Source organism: Loxodonta africana, chromosome 4, assembly GCF_030014295.1.
Source record: "Loxodonta africana isolate mLoxAfr1 chromosome 4, mLoxAfr1.hap2, whole genome shotgun sequence".
NCBI classification, from domain to species: Eukaryota; Metazoa; Chordata; class Mammalia; order Proboscidea; family Elephantidae; genus Loxodonta; species Loxodonta africana.
The window spans coordinates 166,147,022-166,155,626 of NC_087345.1; positions in this window are offsets into that span (position 1 = coordinate 166,147,022).

Genomic DNA, 8,605 nt, shown 5'->3' on the forward strand with positions numbered 1-8,605 from the left:
GGGGTTTCCGTGAGCCAGGGGTCAGCTCGACGGCAACTAACAAGAACAACCTCATAAGATCATTAGGAGGATTAAGTAAAATATATTTAAGAAATTATTAAGAGAGCATAACATACTGAACACTCAGTAAAGGACAGCTAGACTGTTGTCATTATCACTGTTACAATCATGAGGGACACGCTGTTCCTGCCCTTCAAAGCCTTATGGTCTGGTTGGGAAGGGGTGACTTGCACACCCAGGAGAACAATGAGGCAGGCACGGAGTAAGACGAGTCCTGACAGCTGGCTGCCGGAGCTCAGAGGAGAGGTCTTGCCAGTGTTTCAGGTAATCGTGGCCTTTGGCCCTCGCAGGTATATTGCTGAACCTTTAATAGTGTTACAACATTTAAAAAGCTGCTTTTATTTTGTCCGTGCTGCTTGTGACTGTTTCCAAAGCAAAGCAAAACAAACACACATCCTGGGAGAAGTCACATGCCCGGGATCATGGCTACCAAAGTGTGGTCCTTTCATGAAGTTTCATTTTCAGACTCAGGAGAAGGTGCCCCCAAATAACCCCAACCTAGGTCCCTCAGGGCAAGAGGTGCAGCTGGTGCCCACCCCTGAAATGAGTGCCAGGGGCAGTACCCATGAGGACAAGCCAAAACACCCACAGTTTGGCCAACCTCCCCCTGCCCCGGCACAGGGGCCAATTCCTAGTGAAGGCATCACCAGCAGACTAGCTTCCTCACCTCTCCGTGGCCCTGGAGTGCAAAGGCATTTGAGAGCAACCAGGAAGCTTTTTCAGAGGGGATAGAAGAAAGAAAACTGCTTCAACTGAAAATTCAAAAGGTAATTTTGCAAAAGTAAGCTGTGACATTATCCAGGAGGACACACCACTGGTCAACAGGCAGCCATGTAGTCCCTCCTACGTGCTCCTGAGGAGCTAAAGCCCGCAATAAATAAAAGGCTCAAAGAGCACTCCTGAGGAGAGAACCCCAGGCCCCCGCCAGGGCTAACGTCCATCTTGCTCTGGTGCCCACCTTAGAAGGAAACAGTCACCCCCAGGACCCAGAGGCAGCAAGGTCGTGATATGCTCGAGACACTCTGCCAAGAAGATGGGGGAGTTTACAGTACATTCCTTAGCTTTACACAAAATGCTTAATTGTTTAATTGTCTAGCGTTTAAGAGTAATTCTTTAGTCCTTGGGTCTGTGGACACACAGTAACTCCTGTCTCTTGCCTATTTTGGACCAAGTATAATGCTAAGGTGTTTTGCATATATGGCCTTTTAATCCTTACAAAAACCCTGTGAGAAAGTTACTGTCACTATTCCATCACACCACAGAAAACACACGCTGTGTGTCTTAGTTACCTAGTGCTGCTGTAACACAAATACCACAGGAAAAAAAAAAAAACCATTGCCCTTGAGTCCATTCTGACTCATAGCAACCCTATAGGTGGGAGTAGAGCTGCCCCATAGGGTTTCCAAGGAGCACCTAGTGGATTTGAACTGCCTACCTTTTGGTTAGCAGCTGAGCTCTTAACCACTGTGCCACCAGGGCTCCACAAATACCACAGGTGGTATTAAAAAAAAAAAAGGGAAACTTATTTTCTCACAGTTCTGGAGTCTAAAAGTCCGAATCAGGGTCTCGGCTGTGTTGATTCCTTTTGTGAGCTTCTCTCCTAGTCTGGCATCCGTCAGATCTCTGGCATTCCTTTTCATGCAGACGGGTCCTTGAGGAATATCTGTCCGTCCGTGCCCCCCCCCCCCCCCGCCCCCTGTGTGCCTCTGTGTCTATCCTGGCCTTTTTATAATGTAGAAGTGATTAGATTTAGGATCCACCCTACACCTCACTAGCCTAGCAAAAGAAAACCCGTAATTCCGAACAAGATCATATCCACAGGTACAAGGGCCAGGAATTCCACACGTATTTTGGGAGGACACAATTCAATCCATAACACTGGGTAAGAGTAAGGAACACTAAGAATGTCTGGGATGAGGCTAAAGAGACGGAGACTTTGTGCTCGGGGTGGGGCCCCTTGGTTGTCTCCTTGGGAGAAGGTGGAATGAGCGGGTTGTTTTCTTTGCAGGATCAAAGAAATGCACATAATGCAGAAAAACTGTCCACTTGGGGATTTGGGGATTGCAAATTTTGTTTGCCTCATCTGCAAAAGATGGGCAGGTAGAGAGACACTCTGCTCAAAAACAACCCATTGCTGTCTAGTCCCAAGCATGGTGACCCTATTGGACAGTAGAACTCCCCATAGGGTTTCCAAGGCTGTCGTCTTTATGGAAGCAGACTGCCATATCTTTCTCCTGTGGAGAAGCTGGGGGGTTTGAACCATCCACGTTTAGGTTGGCAGCCAAGCACTTTAACCACTGCACCACCAGGGCTCCTGGTATTCTCAGCTAATATCCTCATCCACCGTCACACTCTGGAAAGGAGATGGAACTGGGTCAGTACCTTGAATCACAACGCCTTTTCCCTAAAGCCCCAGGGACCAGGGAAAGCACCCTACATGCCAGGGAAGCCCTGAACCCTCTCCAGGCCATGCTCTTCCGTCACACCTAGGCCCCTCCTACTCCCACCAGCCCGGCATCCTCACTCAGCCCCCCTTCACTGGCCCTACCCCCCACCACGTTCACCACCTGGCCACGCCCCACAGGCCGGGTCCGGCCATGCCGTGCCCACGACACTTTCTCTGCAACCTCTGGGAGCCGCACCTTCTCCGGTAGGAGGGCATGGGGCGGGGGATGGGAGAATGGGGTTGGTAAAGGACAGTGACTCCGAAGTGGTCCCTCTAGGGGGTTCCTTGAGGAGGGTTCTTCCGGAGGCTTCCAGGGCAGGGACATGTGAAGGGGCAATTCAACCCCCAAGTTAGCCTTTGAAAAGCTATGGGATCCAGCTCCCCTTTTAAATTACAAATGTTTTGTGAACAAAAGAAAATTCCTGGATGCTATATCCTACCTACGCCCCTAATTTCAAAACCAAAGCATATGCTGTGATGCCCTAATGGTAACAGAGAGAAGCAAAGTCATTTATTTTATATCGGGTTGCATGAACAGGTTTCAGAGGAGCTTTCACACTAAGACGAGGGGGAAAGGCCTGGCGATCTATGTCTGAAAGGCAACTTTTCTGTTGCACAGTTAATGACATTCTGTTTGAGCCAGCATTAAAGGTGATTTTAGTACCTTCCCTTAGACCTATGGAAAAGGAAGACCAAGTTTCACTTTGCCCTGTTTCAGTCTCCTTTCTTGGGCATCCTTACAAACCTTTCCGATTTGTAGGCATTTTGGTTGCACGCACCGGTGCCTTCACCCGGGGCTTCTGCCGCCCCTTTCACACAGGTCGCTGGTCTCCTCTGTGCCAGGAAAGGCCCTTCCAAGCGTATGGTCCCTGGTCTTTCTGAAGCAGGGGTCCCTTTACCACCTGGGCCCTGACAAGTACCCTTCTGCCTCAACATCACATTAAGCCAAGTAAAAACCCAGAAACCAAACCAATTACCATCAAGTCAATTCCAACCCATAGCCACCCTACAGTACACAGTAGAACTGCCCCATAGGGTTTCCAAGGCTGTAAATCTTTGCAGAAGCAGACTGCCGCATCTTTCTAAGCCAAGTCAAGAGGGTACATTTTACTTGCAGGGAAGCGTTCACCCACCTGGAAATGGAGTCAGGGAAGAAGACTTTCAGGAATGGTGACTGCAATCAGACACTCTTGGTTTTCACAAGGGAATAGTGTCACACAGTGGAAGGGGTCTGCCAGGTCTGTCACACCTTAAACGTCCTGGAAAATCATACCCTCCCATTGAGTGACCGCAGAGAAAGGAGCTGTGACCCCTCTACCCTTCTGCCTAAAATTCCTCAAAGGAAACCCTCCCAAGGCAAAGCCAGGTCTTTCTGTCCTACAGGACCCAGCTTCTGCTATCCTTTTGTCTCCGCTCAAACTGCCCATCCCATCACGCACTCTGCTGCAGCCACACTGCTCACCTTCTGCTCCCCAAACGCCCAAGTCACAGGGACTCCCTCTGCCTGGAATCCACTCCTCACCTCCACCCTCACCACCTCCTCCCATCCTTCCTTGCAGCTCACGACACACCCCCAGGAAAGCCTGGGTTAGGACCCATTATGTGCACCTTTTCCTCAGTATTCAGGAGAGTCTGAAGTTTATAGTGAAGTCTGCAGGTGGTGCAGACAATTACCACACTCAACTGCAAGCTGAAGTTTGAGTCCAGCCAGAGGCACCTCAAAATAAAGGCCTGGCAATCTGCTTTAGAAAAATCAGCCATTGAAAACCCTATGGTACACAGTTCTATTCAGACATACCTACCGTCATTATGTGTCAGAAGCAACTTGACAACTGGTTGGTTGGAAGTGTATAGTGGTGTTAAGTGGCCAATAAATATTTATAAATACAGGAATTCATGTCTATACATACACACAGAGAGGCCCATAAACAGGGTTGCTAAACACCATGAAGGACCATGCTGTCTGTGAAGACAAAGGCTGGTGGAGGGTGAGTGTGGGACCCAGGTTCCTACCATTTATGTCATCCAGCACTTTCAAAAGGCTCCAAAAAGCTCTGCAAGGAGCCCTGTTGGCACAGTGGTTGAGCACTCAGCTGCTAACTGAAAAGCTGGTGGTTCGAATCCACCAGCTGCTCGTGGGAGAAAAATGTGGCAATCTGCTTCCTTAAAGATTACAGCTGAGAAAACCTATGGGGCAGTTCAACCCTGTCCAGTAAGGTCCTGTGAGCAGCAATCAACTTCACTGCAATGGGAGAGTCTTAGGGCTCATAAGAAACACTGTTCATTTGCTGCCACCTGGTGGTCATTTATGGAACTTCCTCAAAGACATTTGCAGGCCTTGTCACTCAATGGACCAGCCCTGGTTAAGCAGTAGTTAAGCGCTCCAACTGAAAGGTCAGCTGTTGAACCCACCGGCCGCTCCGGGGGAAAAAGGTGTGGCAGTCTGCTTTTACAGCCTTGGAAACCCTATGGGGCAGTTCTACTCTGCCCTATAAGGTCACCATGAGTTGGATCAACTCGATGGCAATGGGTTTGGTTTTGGATTTCAGCCACTCAGTAAATCTGTTGACTTTCTCCCTCATCTCAGTACTGGGCGCAACTATAAAAATGTACACCCGACCAACAGTTTGCAGCCACGGCCCTGGCTGTGTTTGAGGCAGGTTGCATTTGTCCTTAGCTCAGGCTCTCCTCCTTGAACTTCCTGCCACCTCTCATCTTTTCTATTTGGGGGAAAGTGATATGGTATAAACCATGGCACTAGAAAAGTCACGTTCCTTTCCAAGTACTTCCAGCCTATAGGAAGAGGGCAACGTTTAACCCACAGATGGAGTACCCCGTGGTGGAATTCCAGGTATCAGGGCAGGATTGAGGTTGAATTCCCGGGAACTCAAATACTATGGGTGGGAGCTTGAGTCCATGTGAGGCAGCCCTCTCTCCCGCTTTGATGCATGTGTTGTTTTGGTGACAATGAACTTGCCATTCTTTCAGTCCTGCGTATGGAACCCTAGAGGAAGTCTTGCTGCCCGCCACAGGGGAGAAGGAGCTAGACGGTGTAAGCACGTGGGTAAAGGAGCAAGCCACAGGGACGAGGGATGCCCAGACTTGCATAACATAACTGAAGCAATGGCTCAACTCAGAAAATTTAGTCAAAAAGCAGATAGTTTTGTACTTTATCAAAATCTGAACAAAGACTCCAGGCAGAGTCTAGGGGGAGTGTTCCCTCTCTTAGTCTTGATATTGTGCTTCTATTTGAGCACCTGTGGCTGCACTCAGTGCTGAGCACAACAGCACGTAATTCGCTCGCAGACTGTCAGCAAAAGTCCCAAGTCTGAAGCCTTTGCGTGTGTGCAACTGCTAAGCCGCATAGCCCCTGCTCTCCATGTATGCAGTTGATGTTTTGTACTCAAGACGGATTTATATGTATTCCTGTTACATTCCCACCTGCTGAAGTCAGCAGATCATTCCAGGTGCATTTAAAGTAAAATCCAAGCCCTTCACTGGGGCCCACAGGGCTCTGCTTATGTGGCTCCTGCCACCATCTCCAACGTCTCCCCCTAATACCACAAAGAATCCTTTTGCCTGATAAGCAACTCAAAGACATTACCTTCTGTGTATCAGTAGCTCCCAGCTTGTGAGCATCTGTGTCCTCATTAGAATGCCAGGGAGGTATGTGGAGTTTTCATCTGTAGCAAAGGGGTGCATGCTACCAAAGAAAGGTGGAGAAATTCTGATTTGGCATCCTTTGGCAATGTTACTGTCAGTCCTTCCCACATCCTGGCTTTCAGATATCAGCACCGTGTGGAAGCTGGGACTACTCAGACTCTAAGGTGCTCTCATTCCGGATGGCAGTCCCCTTCCCCAGCCCCCATTGACTACCCCCAGCAGAGCTGGTCACATCATCCCCCGGAGACCAGTTACTCTGCCTCAGTGATTCTCAACCAGAGGCAGTTCTGCCTCCTAGAGGACATGTGGTAATATCTGGAGACATTTTTGGTTGTTACAATTGGGGAGAAGGTGCTACTGGTATCTAGGGGTAGAGGCCACAGATGCTGCTAAACATCCTATAGATGCTGCTAAACAACATCCTACAATGCACACGACAGTCCCCACAACAATGAATTATCTGGCCCCAAATGTCAGTAGTGCCAAGGTTGAGAAGACCTGCTTTACCTCACCTTGATCGCCAGAAGATGCCAGTGAGTTACTAGATTGTATCATCATATTTTATACCCAACACCATTCCTTTGAGGGAAACCATGTAGTAAGTTCAAGGGAATTTGGGGCTGATCAGGGGAAAAGATATGATCACGAGAAATCAACACTGCACAACACGCTAGTTACTGGGCGGGTGTGCAGGGTGGTCCCCCACAGCAGAAGGTCTTCCAGAGGCAAACGTCTCAGGGAGGCACTAGAAGGGGAAGCAGGCCCAGAAACTCCAGGAAGAGGAGACAGAAGGACGTCCTCCTTAAGCAGGGTCCACTTGCAGCCAGGTGGGGACTCTCCATCAGAGAACTCTGAAGGCAGCACCTTCCAGCTGTCGTTGAGTTGACTCTGACCCATGGTGACCCTGTAAGTTTCAGAGTAGAAGTGTGCTCCACAGGGTTTTCAGTAGTTGATTTTCAGAAGTTCATCACCAGGCCTTTGTTCTGAGGCACCTCTGTGTGGACTTGAACTTCCAACCTTTCAGTTAGCAGCTGAGCATGTTAACTGTTTGCACCACCCAGGGACTCTGCAGCATCTCAGGGTCCTTATAAACACAGGTTTATTTAGCAGATGCTGAGTGTATTTTCTTGAGGCATGTAAAGCAGACAGGCTCTACCTGGCTAAAAATCTGCTATTTGTGGACAATTTTCAAGAGTTGGAAGTGTACAAATTTGAGTTTGGTACAGGCAGGCTTGTTGGGGCTAACAAGTCTCAGCCTGCTGTGAAGAAGGGACAACTCGGGACCAATACACAGAGACTATCTTTGGCTGCTTATTTTATATAACAAACCCTTACGGCAGCGGTCGGCTGTGACTCAGGGTGGCGCCAGTGGGGGAAGAAGGAAATGGTGCCACCGGATGTTCCGAATCCCCGCTTGCACCAGGCCCGATTTCCTTTCCCCCTTTCGCATCCCTTATCCTTCCTTCCTGCCCCCACAATTTAGCCTTTTCAAACGTTTGTCCTTCAGTGTTTATCTTAACATGACCACCTGCTGCAGCTAGGTTTCAGAAGGGAGAAAGAAGGCAGGCTAAGTTCCCTCAGATCCCACAGGCCGCAAAGTCCTTCCCTCCCACAGCCGACTCGGAGTGACAGTAGGGAGGCAAGGCTGTGGTTCTCAACCATGATCGTGCATAAGAATTCACTGTGGACCTTAAAAAATCATAGGCCTGGGTTGAGGCCAAGACACTTGTGTTTTGGAAAAGCTCACAGGTGATTCTGAAGCTCAGCCAAGGTAAACCGCAGAGGTAAACAGGGGCTGCTCTGACCTCTCAAGTCCAGCAGGGGGCACTGCACTCCGCCTAGCGCTCGGCGTCAGCCTGGAGTTCACTATGGTCCGCGCTGCTGGGCGGGCCACAGGTGCTACCCAGTTGCTGGGTGTGAGGCTGGAGCAGGGGATAGAGAAAAGGGGTTCCGAACCTTCCTTGAGCCACTGACCTTTCGGGAATCTATGGAAACCAATGGGCACTCTCCAGAAGCCCACCTAGAGTTTTGTCCATACCCCCCAGGTCAAGAATCCCTGATCCTATTTCTGACCAGCCCCCAACAGGGGGCAGTCGGTGATGGCAAGGAGTCCCTGCGTGGTGCAGGCAGTTAGCGCCCTCTGCTGCTAACCAAAATCTTGGAGGTTCAAGGCCATTCAGAGTCAGAAGAAAGGCTTCGCCACCTACTTCTGAAGTATCAGCCATTGAAAACCCTACAGAGCACAGTTCTACTCTGACACACACGGGGTTGCCGACAGTCAGAGTCAACTGTAAGGCAACTGGTTTTAAGTGACAGGGGAGATAGTGGAGAGTCAGATCTCCACCACCCCCTGTACCCAGAGGGCTCTTGCTGAAAGAACTACCAGAGCTGGAGCTGAGCTGTGGCCCTGGAGGAGAGTCAGGGCATCCCTCAGTC